The following is a 19804-nucleotide window of genomic DNA, read 5'->3' on the forward strand; positions in this document are numbered from 1 at the left end:
TTAAGGTATACAGCATAGTGATTTGACTCATCTATAACATGAAATGATTATCACAGTGAGTTTTGTGAAACTTATCCATCATCTCATATATATATATACAAAATTAAAGAAATAGGAAAAAAATTTTTCCTTGTGATGAGAACGCTTAGGATTTACTCTCTTAACAACTTTCATTTATGACACACAGCAGTGTTCATTATATTTATCATGTTGTACATTACATCCCTAGTACTTATAACTGGAAGTTTGTACCTTTTGAGTGCCTTCATGTAATTCCCCCTCCCTATACCCTCCTGCCTCTGGTAACCACAAATCTGATTCTTTTTTCCTATGAGTTTTATTTGTTTTTGATGACCTACAACACTATGTTAGTTCCTGTTATACAAGATATTGATTTGATATTTCTGTACATTTCAAAATGATCACAATGACACGTCTAGTTCCAGTATGTCACCATGCAAAATTATTGACTGTGTTCCCCACACTGTACATTTCATACCCGTGATTCATTTATTTTGCAACTGGAAGTTTAGACTTCTTAATCTCCCTCACTTATTTCTTTCCTCCCCATCCCCTCCCCTAGGGCAACCACCTATTTGTTCTCTCTGTCTGTAACTCTGTTTCTGTTTTGTTGTTTGTTCATTTGTTCTACATATAATAAACATAACTTTTATATGCACTAGGAAACCAAAAAATTTGTATGCCTTTATTGTGATATTTGCTTTATTGCAGTGGTCTAGAACTGAACCTGCAATATCTCCAAGGTATGTCTGTAATTTATATACCACAAAATTCACTTGTTGTAAGTGTATAGATCAGTGACTTTTAGTAAACTTACAAAGTTATATGACCATCTCCAAAATTCAATTTTAGAATATTTTCATTACCCCCTCCTTCCCCCCCACCAAATTCCTTGTGCCCATTTGCAGTCAATTCTTGTTCCTACCTCCAGCCTCAGGTAGTCAGTGATCTACTTTCCATTTCTACAAATTTGCTTTTTCTGGAGATTTCATATAAATAGAATCATACACACATCAATATGTGGTCTTGTGTCTGGCCTTTTTCACTTAATGATTTTGAGGTTTATCCATATTGTAGCATGTATCAAGCAGCATTGTTCCTTTTCATTGTTGAATAGTATTCCATTGTACGGATATAGCACATTTAAAAAATTCATTCATCAGTTGATAGATGTTTGGATTGCTTCCACTTCTTGACCGTTATTATATTTATATCATTATATTTATCATCTCATCCTTTAAACATTTTCTACTTATGTGTTTAATATGTGACTATAGTAATGTCTAGATGTAGTATACATACACACACATTGAGGGATATGCTCAAAATTTTTGGTAATGGGGTACAGGATCAAAAAAGTTTGGAGGTCACTGTTCTAGTCCAGAACAGTCAGAAAATAACCAGAATTATCCTAAGTCACAGGTCTGATTTACCACTCATAAATAAACCCTACTACTTGTGAAATAAATTCCTAAATGTGGTGTTTAAGGAGCCTTACCTTATGGGCCTGAACTTTATCTGCTTTCTAGCTACCACTTCAGTTTTACAGCCCACTGCTTCCTTTTAGATTATTCTCACCATATTCCTTGTAGTTCCTTCAGTAAATTCTGCCTTTGAGCTTTTGATAACTATTCCCCTTGCTTAGAATGCTATTTGCTGCCCACCTTTAGCCTCTTGGGGGTACTATGATAAATTATTTAAGCTCCAGCTAAATCACTTCTCTGAATTGCTTCCTGGCTTACCCAAGTCAGTTTAACCACTTCATCTTCTATGATACCTCTGTATCTAGCATGTACCTTTATTATAGCAACTCTCAAACTAAATTGCAATTATTTATTAGTGTATCTTCACTGCACTGCTACCTCCCTGAGGACAAGGAATGGGCCTATTCATCCGATACTTGTTGAATAAATGAATGGGTGGTAGCTTCATGGGTGAGCCACTTGCATGACCCTGAGAGTGAGTGCCACCTTAAATTTTGTGCTAGGGTACCTCACTTGCCTCATCCTAGTTTATTAGACCCTGCTTGCATCTAATAAAACTAGGCTAGATCCCCCTGGCTTATAACTGGACCTGATAAGCTTTAGATTGGTTTTAGATTGGCCATGCTGCCTTCTATTTTCAATAGTTGATATCACAGGAAATAAATCTTTGTTAAGAGACTTTTAATAAAATTTAGACTGAAAATTGGAGATCAGTTTACCTTGATTTTTCTTGTATCACACACTGCATACTATTTGGTGCATAATAGGAGTTTAATTAAGGTCTGGTAAATGTAATAGTAATAGCAAAGAGTGATTGACCTTTTCCTGTGTGCCAAGTACTGCTCTAAATCCTTTACATGTATTAACTCATTTAATCCTCATAGCAAGTTCATAAGGTAGGAACTGTTGTTATCCTCATTTGACAGCCGAGGAATCTGAAGCTCAAATATTCACATAAGTAAAGGGCATGTGACTCAAACCTGAGCAAAATCTGGCTCTAGAGCCATCCCACTTAACCACTGTTCAGTAGAGCAAAGGAAGAGGTTTAATTTTTCATATAGGGTGGTTCCAAAAATAGTTTTCAGGTAAGATAAATAGATATCCTCTTAGAGTAAATATTTTAGTGGCAAAGTTTGATCATTTAATAATTCAGTGTTAGGAATGATTATTTTTCTAGACTCAGCTTAAAAATTAGCTTTACCAGGAAGCTTTTGTTTTTTTTTCTTTTTACTCTGTGTTCTCTAGCTCCCTTTAAAGAGTTTAAGTACACTTACAGTGTTTTGTGTTTGTTTCTCTGAATAAATGAAACTACTTAAGGGACAAGACTTACTCAGTTCTTTATCCCAAGGCTTAGAACAGAGTTACTGTTCAATAAATGTACGTTGAATGAGTGAATTGGTGAGTTTGGTATTGTAACCCAGGTCCTGTCATCCTAGGTTCTATGATTCTACCTGGTTTAAACACTACTCCCTCCCTAGATGTTTTTTTTTGGTTGCTGTTGTTAGCTTTTGGGATCTTACTTCCCCAACCAGGGATTAACCCCTTGCCCTCAGCACTGAAAGCATGGGGTCCTAACCACTGGACCACCAGGGAATACCCCCTAGATGTTTTTATCCCTGCCAAAACTTATCTTTTGTCCTGATAATTCCTGTAGGATATTTTATGTATAGTGATTTATTCCTTCTAGTATGTATACTTCTGTTATTTGTATTTTTTTTTAATTTTTAAATTTAATTTTATTTTTTTATACAGCAGGTTCTTATTAGTTGTCTATTTTATACATATTAGTGTATATATGTCAATCCTAATCTCCCAGTTCATCCCACCACCACCACACCCCCGCCACTTTCTCCACTTGGTCTCCATACGTTTGTTCTCTACATCTGTGTCTCTATTTCTGCCTTACAAACCAGTTCATCTGTACCATATTTCTAGGTTCCACATATATGCATTAATATACGATATTTGTTTTTCTCTTTCTGACCTACTTCACTCTGTATGACAGTCTCTACATCCATCCACATCTCTACAAAAGACCCAATTTCGTTCCTTTTTATGGCTGAGTAATATTCCACTGTATATATGTACCACATGTTCTTTATCCATTTGTCTGTCGATGGGCATTTAGGTTGCTTCCATGACCTGGCTATTGTAAATAGTGCTGCAATGAATATTGGGATGCATGTGTCCTTTTTTTTTTTTTTTTTAACGTTTTTATTGGAGTATAATTGCTTTACAATGGTGTGTTAGTTTCTGCTTTATAACAAAGTGAATCAGTTATACATATACATATATCCCCATATCTCTTCCCTCTTGCGTCTCACTCCCCCCCACCCTCCCAATCCCACCCTTCTAGCTGGTCACAAAGCACCGAGCTGATCTCCCTGTGCTATGTGACTGCTTCCCACTAGCTATCTATTTTACGTTTGGTAGTGTATATGTGCACATACGCTCTCTCACTTTGTCCCAGCTTACCCTTCCCCCTCCCCGTGTCCTCAAGTCCATTCTCTAGTAGGTCTGCATCTTTATTCCCGTCTTGCACTAGGTTCTTCATGACCATTTTTTTGTTTTTTTTTTTTAGATTCCATATATATGTGTTAACATACGGTATTTGTTTTTCTCTTTCTGACTTACTTCACTCTGCATGACAGACTCTAGGTCCATCCACCTCACTGCAAATAACTCAATTTCATTTCCTTTTTATGGCTGAGTAATATTCCATTGTATATATGTGCCAAATCTTCTTTATCCCTTCATCTGTAGATGAACACTTAGGTTGCTTCCATGTCCTGTCTATTGTAAATAGAGCTGCAGTGAACATTGAGGTACATGACTTTTTTTGAATTATGGGTTTCTTAGGGTATATGCCCAGTAGTGGGATTGCTGGGTTGTATGGTAGTTCTATTTTTAGTTTTTTAAGGAATGTCCATACTGTTCTCCATAGTGGCTATATCAATATACATTCCCACCAACAGTGCAAGAGGGTTCCCTTTTCTCCACACCCTCTCCAGCATTTATTGTTTGTAGATTTTTTTGATGATGGCCGTTCTGACCGGTGTGAGATGATATCGCATTGTAGTTTTTTTTTTTTTGCGTTATGCGGGCCTCTCACTGTTGTGGCCTCTCCCATTGCAGAGCACAGGCTCCGGACGCGCAGGCTCAGCGGCCATGGGTCACAGGTCCAGCCGCTCCGTGGCATGTGGGATCCTCCCGGACCGGGGCACGAACCCAAGACCCCTGCATCGGCAGGCGGACTCTCAACCACTGCACCACCAGGGAAGCCCGCATTGTAGTTTTGATTTGCATTTCTCTAATGATGAATGATGTTGAGCATTCTTTCATGTGTTTGTTGGCAATCTGTATATCTTCTTTGGAGAAATGTCTATTTAGGTCTTCTGCCGATTTTGGATTGGATTGTTTGCTTTTTGATATTGAGCTGCATGAGCTGCTTGTAAATTTTGGAGATAATTCCTTTGTCAGTTGCTTCATTTGCACATATTTTCTCCCGTTCTGAGGGTTGTCTTTTCATCTTGTTTATGGTTTCCTTTGCTGTGCAAAAGCTTTTAAGTTTCATTAGGTCCCATTTGTTTATTTTTGTTTTTATTTCCATTTCTCTAGGAGGTGGGTCAAAAAGGATCTTGCTGTGATTTATGTCATAGAGTGTTCTGCCTATGCTTTCCTCTAAGAGTTTGATAGTGTATGGCCTTACATTTAGGTCTTTAATCCATTTTGAGTTTATTTTTGTGTATGGTGTTAGGGAGTGTTCTAATTTTATTCTTTTACATGTAGCTGTCCAGTTTTCCCAGCACCACTTATTGAAGAGGCTGTTTTTTCTCCATTGTATATTCTTGCCCCCTTTATCAAAGATAAGGTGACCATATGTGCGTGGGTTTGTCTCTGGGCTTTCTGTCCTGTTCCATTGATCTATATTTCTGTTTTTGGGCCAGTACCATATTGTCTTGATTACTGTAACTTTGTAGTATAGTCTGAAGTCAGGGACTCTGATTCGTCCAGCTCCTTTTTTTTCCCCTCAAGACTGCTTTGGCTATTCAGGGTCTTTTGTGTCTCCATGCAAATTTTAAGATTTTTTGGTTCTAGTTTTGTAAAAAATGCCATTGGGGGCTTCCCTGGTGGCGCAGTGGTTGAGAGTCCGCCTGCCGATGCAAGGGACATGGGTTCGTGCCCCAGTCCAGGAAGATCCCACATGCCGTGGAGCGGCTGGGCCCGTGAGCCATGGCCGCTGGGCCTGCGCGTCCGGAGCCTTGCTCTGCAACGGGAGAGGCCACAACAGTGAGATGCCTGCATACTGCAAAAAAAAAAAAAAAAAAAGCCATCGGTAATTTGCATTGAATCTATAGATTGCTTTGTGTAGTATAGTCATTTTCACAGTATTGGTTCTTCCAATCCAAGAACATGGTATATCTCTCCATCTATTTGTGTCATCTTTTATTTCTTTCATCAGTGTCTTATAGTTTTCTGCATATAGGTCTTTTGTCTCCCTAGGTAGGTTTATTCCTAGGTATTTTATTCTTTTTGTTGCAATGGTAAATAGGAGTGTTTCCTTAATTTCTGTTTCAGATTTTTCATCATTAGTGTATAGGAATGCAAGAGATTTCTGTGCATTAATTTTGTAACCTGCAACTTTACCAAATTCATTGATTAGCTCTAGTAGTTTTCTGGTGGCATCTTTAGGAGTCTCTATGTATAGTATCACGTCATCTGCAAACAGTGATAGTTTTGCTTCTTCTTTTCCAATTTGTATTCCTTTTATTTCTCTTTCTTTGATTGCCATGGCTAGGACTTCCAAAAGTATGTTGAATAATAGTGGTGAGAGTGGACAACCTTGTCTTGTTCCTGATCTTAGAGGAAATGCTTTCAGTTTTTCACCATTGAGAATGATGTTTGCTGTGGGTTTGTCATATATGGCCTTTATTATGTTGAGGTAGGTTCCCTCTATGCCCACTTTTTGGAGATTTTTTATCATAAATGGGTGTTGAATTTTGTCAAAAGCTTTTTCTGCATCTATTGAGATGATCATATGGTTTTTATTCTTCAGTTTGTTAATATGGTGTATCACATTGGTTGATTTGCGTATATTGAAGGATCCTTGCATCCCTGGGATAAATCCCGCTTGATCATGGTGTATGATCCTTTTAATGTGTTGTTGAATTCTGTTTGCTAGTATTTTGTTGAGGATTTTTGCATCTACGTTCATCAGTGATATTGGCCTGTAATTTTTTTTTTTTGCAGTGTCTTTGTCTGGTTTTGGTATCAGGGTGATGGTGGCCTCGTAGAATGAGTTTGGGAGTTTTCCTTCCTCTGCAATTTTTTGGAAGAGTTTGGGAAGGATGGGTTTTAACTCTTCTCTACATATTTGATAGAATTCACCCGTGAAGCCCTCTGGTCCTGCACTTTTGTTTGTTGGAAGATATTTTAACTTTTTTTTTTTTTTTTTTTTTTTTTTGCGGTACGCGGGCCTCTCACTGTTGTGGCCTCTCCCGCCGCAGAGCACAGGCTCCGGACGCGCAGGCTCAGCGGCCATAGCTCACGGGCCCAGCCGCTCCGCGGCACATGGGATCCTCCTGGCCCGGGGCACGAACCCGTGTCCCCTGCATCGGCAGGTGGACTCCCAACCACTGCGCCACCAGGGAAGCCCTGTTGGAAGATATTTAATCACGGTTTCAATTTCATTACTTGTGATTGGCCTGTTCATATTTTCTATTTCTTCCTGGTTCAGTCTTGGAAGGTTATACCTTTCTAAGAATTTTTCCATTTCTTCCAGGTTGTCCATTTTATTGGCATAGAGTTGCTTGTAGTAGTCTCTTAGGATGCTTTGTATTTTTGCTGTGTCTGTTGTAACTTCTCCTTTTTCATTTCTAGTTTTATTGATTTGAGTCCTCTCCCTGTTTTTCTTGATGACTCTGGTTAATGGTTTATTAGTTTTGGTTATCTTGTAAAAAAAACCAGCTTTTAGTTTTATTGATCTTTGCTATTGGTTTCTTTGTTTTTATTACATTTATTTCTGCTCTGATCTTTATGATTTCTTTCCTCCTGCTAACTTTGGGTTTTGTTTATTGTTCTTTCTCTAGTTCCTTTAGGTGTACGGTTAGATTGTTTATTTGAGATTTTTCTTGTTTCTTGAGGTAGGCTTGTATTGCTATAAACTTCCCTCTTAGAACTGCTTTTGGTGCATCGTATAGGTTTTGGATCGTCGTGTTTTCGTTGTCATTAGTCTCTAAGTATTTTTTGATTTCCTCTTTGATTTCTTCAGTGATGTCTTGGTTACGTAGTAAAATATTGTTTAGCCTCTGTGTGTTTGTGTTTTTTACGTTTTTTCCGCTGTAATTGATTTCTAATCTCATAGTGTTGTGGTCAGAAAAGATGCTTGATATGATTTCACATTTCTTAAATTTACCAAGGCTTGATTTGTGACCCAAGATGTGATCAGTCCTAGAGAATGTTCCAAGTGCACTTGAGAAGAAAGTGTAATCTGCTGTTTTTGGATGGAATGTCCTATAAATATCAAATAAATCTATCTGGTCTGTTGTGTCATTAAAGCTTGTGTTTCCTTATTAATTTTCTGTCTGGATGATCTGTCCATTGGTGTAAGTGAGGTGTTAAACTCCCCCACTATTATTGTGTTACTGTCGATTTCCTCTTTTATAGTTGTTAGCAGTTGCCTTACGTATTGAGGTTCTCCTATGTTGGGTGCATATATATTTATAATTGTTATGTCTTCTTCTTGGATTGATCCCTTGATCATTATCTAGTGTCCTTCCTTGTCTCTTGTAGCGTTCTTCATTTTAAAGTCTATTTTATCTCATATAAATATTGCTACTCTCGTTTTCTTTTGATTTCCATTTGCGTGGAATATCTTTTTCCATCCCCTCACTTTCAGTCTGTATGTGTCCCTAGGTCTGATGTGGGTCTCTTGTAGACAGCATATATATGGGCCTTGTTTTTGCATCCATTCAGTGAGCCTGTGTCTTTTGGTTGGAGCATGTAATCCATTCACCTTTAAGGTAATTATCGATAAGTATGTTCCTATTAACATTTTCTTAATTGTTATGGGTTTGTTTTTGTAGGTCCTTTTGTTCTCTTGTGTTTCCCACTTAGAGAAGTTCCATTAGCATTTGTTGTAGAGCTGGTTTGGTGGTGCTGAATTCTCTTAGCTTTTGCTTATCTGTAAAGCTTTTGATTTCTCCATCGAATCTGAATGAGATCCTTGTGGGGTAGAGTAATCTTGGTTGTAGGTTGTTCCATTTCATCACTTTAAATGTATCTTGCCACTCCCTTCTGGCTTGTAGAGTTTCTGCTGAGAAATCAGCTGTTAACCTTATGGGAGTTCCCTTGTATGTTATTTGTCGTTTTTCCCTTGTTGCTTTCAATAATTTTTCTTTAATTTTTGTCGATTTGATTACTGTGTGTCTTGGCGTGTTTCTCCTTGCGTTTCTCCTGCCTGGGACTCTCTGCGCTTCCTGGACTTGGGTGGCTATTTCCTTTCCCATGTTAGAGGCGTTTTCGACTATAATCTCTTCACATATTTTCACGGGTCCTTTCTCTCTCTCTTCTCCTTCTTGGTCCCCTATAATGCAAATATTGTTGCGTTTAGTGTTGTTCCAGAGGTCTCTTCGGCTGTCTTCATTTCTTTTCATTCTTTTTTCTTTATTCTGTTCCGTGGCAGTGAACTCCACCGTTTTGTCTTCCAGGTCACTTATCTGTTCTTCTGCCTCAGTTATTCTGCTATTGATTCCTTCTGGTATATTTTTCATTTCAGTTATTGTATTGTTCATCTCTGTTTGTTTGTTCTTTAATTCTTCTAGGTGTTTGTTCTTTAATTCTTCTAGGTCTTTATTAAACATTTCTTGCATCTTCTCGATCTTTGTCTCCATTCTTTTTCCGAGGTCCTGGATCATCTTCACTGTCATTATTCTTAATTCTTTTTCTGGAATGTTGCCTATCTCTACTTCATTTAGTTGTTTTTCTGGGGTTTTATCTGGTTCCTTCATCTGGTACAAAATCTTCTGTCTTTCCATTTTGTCTGTCTTTCTGTGAATGTGGTTTTCCTTCCACAGGCTGCAGAATTGTATTTCTTCTTGTTTCTGCTGTCTGCCCACTGGTGGATGAGGCTATCTCTGTATGTTTCTTATTGTACTAGAACTTTGCTGAGGTCATGTTCTGCTATTTTCCATAATATTTTATGTGGGTTGTGACTTACCCAGAAAATGTATTGAGTAAATATTTCTTAAATGCATAAAAATTTTTTTCATTAATAGGGGAAGGTTTTAGAAGTTCCTCAGTGGCTGTTGGTGTATTTTTAGTTCATTGTGAGCCAGAGGTTCTGTTATCTGTCAGATGTGTGTCGGAAAGATATAAAATTTGGTGTCTTTGTTAACAAGTACTGCATAAAAATTTGTGGAAGTATAACAACCTTGTATGTTATTAAAAGAATTATTTTCATGGGTCTAAGAATTATGTGACAGTGCATCTAAAAGCCTTAGCACAGTGCTTGGCATGTATAAATGTTACTTATTGTTATCAATCATAGTGTTAACCAACAATTAGTTTGATTTATTAACCACTTGTACCCACTAACTCTAGTTTGTTCAGTGAAATTTAGAAATGTATATATGTCCCAACTTGAAAACAATCGATATTTGGTATCTGAATTTACTAAGAAATTAAAGCAGGGGAGTAGCCTTTCACTATAGGTTAAGTAGGTTAGGTTAAATTTTTTCTTTTTAAAAATATGTAATTGGGTACTTCCCCCCACCCCCTTTGTATGATTTTCCTATATCCAGAGACTAGCAAGATTTGGATATTCCTTGTTATTGTTAGGTGCAGAATTTTCTCTTTTTCTTTTTTTGGCGGCCCCCCGTGTCTTGCGGGATCTTAATTCCCCCAGAAGGGATGGAATCCCGGCCATGGCAGTGAAACCACTGAGTCCTAACCACTGGATTGCCAAGGAATTCCCAGAATTTTCTAATTCTGTCATTTTCTGAGTCATTTAGAAATCTAGCTTCCCTCCCTATTTTCTAAATTGAGTCTTGCCTTTTTTTAGAAAACAAGTGATACCACACTCTCTAGTGGACATTAGGAGAAGTTTTGCTTTTTAAAAGGGGCATTAATTTGTTTGGAAAGGATAGTAGCAATTGTTAATGGAAAGGCTTCAGGACAGTCAGGTGATATGTTGAGACTTCTGTCCTGTTAGAAGTTCGGTTTGTTTCTTCAAAAGGTTCTTCAAGCCTGCTGATACTTCGATCTCAGGCACAGAGGAAGACGACTTTTGGTACTTAGTCACTTTAGGGGTTTAAGATTTTCATTAGTAAACAGAATGAATGATATCAGAATTCCTGTGTAGAGCAGGACAACTAAGGGTTGGAGGAGCTGGAAAAAGAATATTTTCTCAGTGGTTCTGCCAGTGGTGAAATGATAATACCAACTGCTGTTTACTGTGCATTTATTTGTATACCAGTTGCTATGTTAAGCCACGTATATACTTTCCTATTTAATCCGAATGAGGTAGATGTTTTTACAGATGAGGAAACTGAAGCCTAGACTGGTTAAATGACTTTGAAAGCCAGAATGAGAATTTAAATCCAGGATTAATTCCAAAGAGTGGATGTGCCCTTTCCACTGCCCATAGTACTGATTTGGGTGTCTTTTACTTGTAGTGAACTGTCTATAATTTTTAGCCCAAAGGATAGATGTTAAATTGGACTTCTGGGGGGTAGAAGGGAAAGTTGATTTTATGGTCACCTTCTATGCCTGTTTTATAGTATGGCATTGTTGTGTATAGATAAGAAATTTGAGAGTAGGCAATAATTGATAGCATTACAGCCGTTTGTTTAAAGTTGAAGGTGGTTATTACAACTTTTAAGTTAATCCCATTTTAAAGGATCAACTTCAACTGTTTTATCCTAACAAGTTATATCTAAATTCCTTTGTGTTCTATTTGCCTATTGGGGGACTAAATTATAATATTATTTCTTTTCTCTTTTAAAAGAAACTTTTGTAAGAAAAGGAGTAAGAATATGTCTCTTTTTGCATATTACATGTTTCTTCATTTCTTAAAAAAATTAAGTATAGTTGATTTACAATATTGTGTTAGTGTCAGGTTTATGGCAAAGTGATTCAGTTATATATATATATTTTTCCAGATTATTTTCCATTATAGATTATTATAAGATATTGAATATAGTTTCCTGTGCTATACAGTAAATCCTTGTTTCATTTTTTTGTGAAAAATAATGATTTGTCATTCTGTAGATTATGTAGGTTTTGATTCATAAACAAAACTAAAACAGAGAAACTGAAAATTTTGATGTAGCTCAAAGTTCTTTAATTCAGTACATTTTGTTTCAAAGATCTTTTAATAATTGAAGTTAAATTCAACAAATTTATATTAATTCAGTGAAGATGTTGAGGTGGGTAAGAGATGGGAGCCAAACTTCATGGTCTGAAAGCATTTTAAATCTTTTAGACGAGATGGAACTTGTAAATAACTATAAAAAAGAAATTATATTTCTTAACATAGATGCCAAATTTCAGTGTGCAACTTATAGTACTTCTTGAGTTTATAGGTGAGAAATGTTCTTTCTTACTTGCTTCATGGATATGGCATTTGAGTGGTGTCCTGTGATTGAGTAGGATTTTAGGTAAGTTGGAGTCTGAAAAGAGGTCAGTCTACACTGAGGGGTTGCTTAAAGATGAGGAAGAAGAGTGGTAGGTGCCTCCTGGTTCATTATGTGAGATGAATGGTTTCCGAGTTTTTTTCATTCCTTTTTTCTTTTTTTTTAGACTGAACGTATTTCAGTAGTTTGATTTTTTTGAAAACATTAAAATGGGAGGGAAAGAAAAAGTATATTTTAATTCAAAGGACATTGAAATCTTATTCACAGCTTTTGGTTACTTGATTTTTCAGTTCTAAAATTTGTTCTTCTTTATGTCTTGTAATTTTTTGCTAATGATTTCTAATTTAACATTTATTTCAAGAGTGTTTGATGTTCATTTGAGCATTTTTACAATAGCTGCTTTAAAGTCCTTGTGAGATAATTCCCACATCTAAGTTCATCTCTTCATTGGTGGTGTGTTTTCCCATGTGAGCAGAGATTTTTGTGGTTCTTCTTATGTTGAGTAATTTTGGTTTGTATCCTGGACCTTCTGAGTATTATGTAATGAGATTCTAGATTTTCGTTAAAGTCTGTGGAAAATGTTGATATTTTTGTTTTAGCATTCTGTGGGTTGTGGTTCCAATGTCAATTCAGTTTTCAGAGCTTTGTCAGTGTCAGATCTGTCCCATATGTGTTCCACTCGTTGGTCAGTCTGGGATCTGGGTGGAGGTCTACTCATTTTCTCGGTTTTCAAAAATTTTACTATGTTAATTAGCATCAGATTCATACCTACACAGGTTGAGTGTGAGCCCAGGAGTTCATAAACAACTTTATGGAGTCACTTTCTTGAGAACGGAGAGAGAAGGAAGAAAACAATGGAGTTTGGTCTGCCCATTTGGAGGCAGGGCTCCATTGAATGGAGAGGAATGTTCCCCTCACAATTTTCACTCCTGAAGGCTTTCCATTCCCAGTTGATCTTGCTATTGTTGCTGTTGCACCCACCACAGAAGACCTGGGGACTGGGACATGAGAGAGAAAGGAGAAAGAAAAAATACCCAAGTGGATTTCTCCACTTTCTTTGCACTTTAGGAGTTCCCTTTTCTGGCTTTGAGCCAGAGCTAGAGGGTTTCTCCTGTATCTCGCTGCCTGCACAGGTAGTGCTCACTTCTGGGTTTTGGGTTGTGTTGAGTGCAGGCTGGGGGATACTAGAGGGGAAAAATGGTAAACTCACAGCAAGTTAGGTGATACTTTAAATTCTGGTGCTCTTCCCAGATCTACCTGTAATATTTACATTTCACAGTATTCAAATAGTTCTTCATGCATTCTGTCCAGGCTTTATAGTTTAGTTCAGTGGGAGATAAAGAGAGGTGTGTGTTTATTACTAAACTGGAAGTCTTCCCAGCGTTTTGTTTTAACATTTTATTTTGATATAATTTTAAATTCGTAGGAAGTTGTAAAAAGAGGACAGAGAGGTTCTGTGTGCTCTTTACGCAGTTTCCTCCGGTGGTTACATCTTACATAGCTATAGCACAATATCCAAACCAGGAAATTAACATTAACACCAACTTTTTGTTATGAAACCTTCAAATGTATAAGAATGTTGAAAGAATAGTACCATTATCCAATACCATTATCATACCTAAGAATATTAACAGTATGAGGTTTTTTTGGACAGTAGTCTTAATGTTCCAGGGCTTTAATTGACTCTTGAAGGCTTAAGTTATTGTTCAAGGAGATGGCTCTCCTGATGATATGCTCTTGGTGGTTATTTTGAGAGTCTGGGCTCTTACAGTGTGTGCAATTCAGAGCCTAGAGAGCTTCCTGATTCTACATTCTTGTTCTCTCTCATTCTTCCCTCAGCTCAGACTTCCTGCAGGTCTGTGAGCAGATACTCATTAGAATAGTCCTTATCAGGAGGTTAGAACTTTGTCAGGCTAATTTATTACTTACCGTTAAAGTTGTAGAGTTTCTGATACGGTGATATATAAGGATTGTATAAACTATAAGTAATTAAAAATCTGACTACAAGGCTTAAACAAAGAGAAGTTTGTTTTTCTTACTGAAGTCTGGAAGTAGGCAGTTGCTCATGTTGCTTCAGTGACTCAACAATGTTGGGGCCCATATCTTTGTGATTTGCTTGGCCTTCATGGTCCTAAGATAACTACTGTAGCTCTAGCCTTCCACGCACAATTAAGGATGAAGGCAAAAGATCCAGGCCAAGCAAAAGCTTTCCTAGAAGTGACTTGCTCAGAAGTGCTTCTAATGTCTCATGGGCCTAAATTGGGTTATATGGACACCTCTAACTGTAGTTAGCCTTTTGGCCTCTATAGAGAGGCAAGGAGGGCGGAAGGTTTTGGGAGTGGCTTTTTGGGTAGCCAGTAAACAGCATCTGTCGCAATTATATGATTGCATTCATTTTACTTTAGAAATGCATTCATTTTATTTCAGTATGATGTTCAACACATAGGTGCTTTATAATTACATAATAACATCTTACTGGGTACTAAGGGAAACAGGAAACAAAATGAATTTTAAATTTAGCTGTGAAGGTGAGATTTTGGTTACGCAAGATGAAACTGGCTTGAATTTTGGGACCTTGGTACAATGATTTTGTGCTGGGAATTTCATTCCTTTTTGCTCAACACTGTTTTAAGACTTAAACGTGTATAAATCTAGTTTATACCTACTGACTGTTGTATAATATTGCATTTTATATGTATTTCTACATTTTACTTATGTATTTCTCTGATAATGGATTTCTAGGTGTGGCTTAAAAATTACTGATACAATAGTACTGCTATGAACTTCCTTATACATATCCCCTATCGACTTGTGCAAAGATTTCTCTGTAGTACATACTGAAGAAAGGAATTCCTGACTTGTGGTCTATACACATACTTAATTTCACTAAATACTGCTAGATTGTTTCCCAGAATGGTTTCCCAGTTTATGCTCCCACCAGCAGTGTATTAAGGTTCCCATTTCCTTAAATCCTCGCCAGCATTTGGTCTTATCCATCTGTTTAGTCTTGTCAATCTGATGGGAATAAAGTAGTATTTTGTTTTAATTTACATTTCTGTGATTGAGAGTGAGGTTGGGTATCTCTTTATTTACTTTGATGTCATTTGTGTCTCCCCTGCATATTGACTAAAAAAGTTACCCAAACAATACTTGTTAGTTGTAGATATTTTTGAAAATACAAATAGGCAGATACAAAAAGGTCATCTCTAATACTCCAGTCCAGAGGTAATTGCTATTAATATGGCTGTATCTTTCTGGTCTTTAAATATTCATGCATGTACAAATTCGTATACACATACACAAATATGTATTTTTGATTATTCATAAGATCATATACACAATTTCATAACTTATACTTTTCACTTCACAATAATTTATGACCATTTTCCCCTGTTGTTGGAAATGTTTTTACATCACCATGTAATAGGTGCATATCATTCCGTTTTCTGGCTTTAAGTTATTTAATCTACTATGGCACATTTATGCTTTTTACGTTTTTTCCTCTCATTATCCATACCTTGGTGAACTATTAATCAAGCCTGCATTTTGACGAGGCAGGGCTAGAGGCATCATGCTTTGCTCCCTTTGTGAAACTGGGTTTATAGCAAGTTGCAGGCTCAGTCTGTTTTCTGCTTGGATTCTAGGGCAGCTGTTAACGCTTCATTTTATAAAGATGACATCTAGCCCTTGATGTTCCAGGGCTAGAGTTCAAAGATTTCCCCATTGGGCCTTATCTTTCTCTCTTTTTTTTCCCACTTTGGCAAGCCCAGGTTAGCAGAGAAGGATAGCTCAAGAGTAGACTTAGACCTGCATTTAATAAATATCACTGTCTCCTCTGATAGAGGGCTGCTAAATTTCAACTATAAAAAACTCTAGGGCTTCCCTGGTGGCGCAGTGGTTGAGAGTCCGCCTGCCTTTGCAGGGGACACGGGTTTGTGCCCCGGTCTGGGAAGATCCCACATGCCGCGGAGCGGCTGGGCCCATGAGCCATGGCCACTGAGCCTGCGCATCCGGAGCCTGTGCTCCACAACGGGAGAGGCCACAACAGTGAGAGGCCCACGTATCGCAAAAAAAACAAAAACAAACTCTAATCTAAATTGATAATTTCATTTTATTTTTCAAAATGTTAATAGCTTTTTATTATAAAAGTAAGAATGTTCATTGCAAAACAATCAATATAGAAAGCCATAAAGAAAATAAAATTCCTGTAATCCTTCTACTCAAAGATAACTGTTACCATTTTACCTTATATCATTTTTTTTGACATATAGTGTCTGTGCATTTATTTTAAAATATTTATTTCTTTATTTATTTGGTTCCACTGGGTCTTAGTTGCTGCAGGCGGGTTCCTAAGTTGCAGCTCACAACCTCCTTAGTTGCAGCACTTGGGCTCCTTAGTTGGGGCATGCAAACTCTTAGTTGCGACATGCATGTGGGATCTAGTTCCCTGAGCAGGGATTGAGCCTGGGCCCCCTGCATTGGGAGCATGGAGTCTTAACCACTGCGCCAGCAGGGAAGTCCCTTACCTTATATCTTTTTTGATATTTTTCTAAATCATTGACTCACCAGAGCCAGTAATTAAAGAATTATGCAAATCCATATCATTGGTAACTTGATATTAGCTATGGTGGGAGTAGTTACACTAAAGAAATTGGCAAACGCTACAAATCGGGGCTTCCCCTTCCCTGCTGAGGTCTGTCCAGAATCCAGAGCCAGTTTATCAGGACACTACTGCATATATACATTATATCAATATAGATCTACTTCATTTTCAGTGGCTTCATGGAAGTCCATTCTGTAGCTCAGTGGTTCTCTGTGGTCCTTAGACCAGCAGTATCAGTGTTAACTGGGAATTTGTTAGAAATGCAAATTCTTGGCCTCTACCCAGACTTAACAGAATCAGAAACTCTTCTGTTGGGGCCCCAGCAGTCTATGGTCTTACAAGCTGTTTAGGTGATTCTGATGCATGCTGAAGTTTGAGAAGCACTGTAGAAGTATACAGATGTACTGTAAATTATCTGATTGATCTGATGATTTCTATATGATAAATTCCTAGATATATTTTCATTTAAAAGTCTTTGGATGCATATTGCCAAACTGTATTCTAAAAAGGCTGTACTAGTTTCCATTCCCACCTGAAGTCTACATCAACTTCATTTTAGGTTCTTTTTCTATATAGAGAAAAGTAGCTGTATTAAAGATCTTACTTCTTTTTTAGCTGTTTGTATCCATTTATACATCCTAGAACTCAGTTCACCTGCATTATCTTCAACAATAAAGTACTTTAATGTTATTTATACTTTTAAAAAGAGAACAGTTTAAAAAGACACAGAAAAAAACTATGCCTTTCCTGCTGCAGAACACATCATATGTGGCTATACCTGTGAGTACCTACCTTTAATCCCTGTTGTGAATAGTTAGATCATTCTTCTTTCCTTACCTCTGGCACGGTATTTCATTCTGAAACACAACTTTAAAATGTACAAAGACTTGCTGTGAAAGTTGCTACTAATGGTGCCAAGCTGGTAAAACAGGGGAAAAGATCCCAGTAAGAACTTGTGACTCTTCTTGGCCCACATAGACAATAAGCTGGAAGTACTTTATTTTAAAGACTTTTGTTAAATTAGGAGCCAGAATTTATAAGTATTGGGAATTTTTTTCTGTAGAGCCGTTGTATATTTTGACATTCAGATTTTAAAATTTTACTTATTTAAATTTGATTTTGTCTACTTTTAACATCTGACAATGGAAAAGAGAATGGGTAGCTTCTTGGCTGAAACTCCTTTTCTTTAAGAAAAGAAAAAGTCTAGCAGTGCATTTATTTTAGTTCTTAAGTAAAAATGAATGTGAGTGAATTTCCGGCTTTTTTCTGGAATTTATATTATATCTGGGATGTTCTATATTTCTAAATATTTTGCTTCTAATAGCGAGTGAAATATGGTAAAATGAATGTCAGCATATTTTATAGCAATATGAATATTGAACACAGTGCATTATTTTTTCATGTAATTTATTAAGTGTGTTCTATAGTCACATTAATAAGTGATCTGGGGACTTTCTGGTGGTCCAGTGGTTAAGACTCCGTACTCCCATTGCAGGGGGCCCAGGTTCGATCCCTGGTCAGGGAACTGGATCCTGCATGCTGCATCTAAGATGTGGTGCAGCCAAATAAATAAATAAATTGTTTTTTAAAAAAGTGATATGGGGGCTTCCCTGGTGGCGCAGTGGTTGAGAGTCTGCCTGCCGATGCAGGGAACACGGGTTCGTGCCCTGGTCCGGGAGGATCCCACATGCCACGGAGCGGCTGGGCCCTTGAGCCATGGCCACTCAGCCTGCACGTCCGGAGCCTGTGCTCCGCAACGGGAGAGGCCACAACAGTGAGAGGCCTGCGTACCAAAAAAAAAAAAAAAAAGATATGGTTTGCAGTATTTCCATTCTTTTCTTCTAGAATTTGTCAAAATTCTTGAAACTTTCTGGAAAACAAATTCAGTAAATATAGTTGTTTTGATCTTTCTTTCATTTGAACCACTGTTCTTTATTTTTTGGCCGTGTGGTTTGTGGGATCTCAGTTCCTTGACCAGGGATTGAACCCAGGCCACGGCAGTGAAAGCCTGGAATCCTAACCACTAGGCCACTGGGGAACTCCCTGAACCACTGTTCTTAATAGGGAATATTAATCTTGCCCCTGCAGGAACTTTTGGTCTGATATGAAATAAATTAACTAGTTGAATGTGTACCTGTCAGTTTTCTTCTTTAATATTTGATTGACAAATGATTAAAAATGAGTTCTCAGAGCCACAATAGACAATAATGATTTTTAAAAGAAATAATGATAGCTTAATTATGTATAAATCATTTATTCTAATAAACTTCTACGAAATTTGCTTTCTGCTGTAATACAATCATTAAAAGTTTTAAGTCATTTCTCACTTAAAAAAAAAAGTCCTCACAAGGAAGTTATATCTTACAAGGGAGAGGTTTTCCATAATTTTCATTTTAGTGATAAAGTTTTTTTTTTATTAGACTGCTTAACAAAACATCTGATAGATTGAGTATCCTTTATTACCTTTCCTTTGATTTATAATCTCAGTGATTATAATTGAGCTGATAACATATGACTCTCAACAAAATCTCTGTGGGTTGCTAGGCACTGAGGGCATTTAGAATCTTTAGACTTCACTATGTAGAACAAATTTTGAATTGGAACTTTCTTTACTTTTGTTTTGTTTTGTTTTGCTGTCACAATTTCCTGGTAGTATTCAGTTAAGACTCAGGGATTTTCTTCTAGAGATTAGGCAGCCTGTTCTTCCCTTAGGAGGTTATTCAGAGTCTGTTTTTTCTTTGTGTTATGTGCTTACCAGGCTGAGTAGCCACTGTATTCTAGTAAGAAAACCTATTGCCAAAACACCCAATAGCAGAGAACTGACCTACTTAATACTGACAAGTTAAAAAAAAAAAATCTTTGGAAATGTACCAGCATTGGATTAACTTCTTCCTTCTCTTGTGGTGGATAGGGTGGAGTAGAGAAGAGGATAAGAAAGGAGAGTGAACTGCGGCAGGGGAGTAAATGAATATTTAATTACCTGAAATGATTTGATTAAAGACTATTCACTGTACAGCACAGGAAACTCTACTCAGTGCTCTGTGGTGACCTGAATGGGAAGG

The 19804-nt window shown here is 37.2% G+C and overlaps 1 protein-coding gene across 11 annotated transcripts in view; it reads left to right on the forward strand.

Moving 5' to 3' along the window:
• LOC101321319 (protein numb homolog) overlaps positions 1-19804 on the forward strand; it is a 234127-nt gene that overhangs the window by 103204 nt on the left and 111119 nt on the right. The gene's annotated exons all lie outside the window — the stretch shown is intronic.

This window comes from Tursiops truncatus, chromosome 2 (genome assembly GCF_011762595.2).
Source record: "Tursiops truncatus isolate mTurTru1 chromosome 2, mTurTru1.mat.Y, whole genome shotgun sequence".
Lineage (NCBI taxonomy): Eukaryota > Metazoa > Chordata > Mammalia > Artiodactyla > Delphinidae > Tursiops > Tursiops truncatus.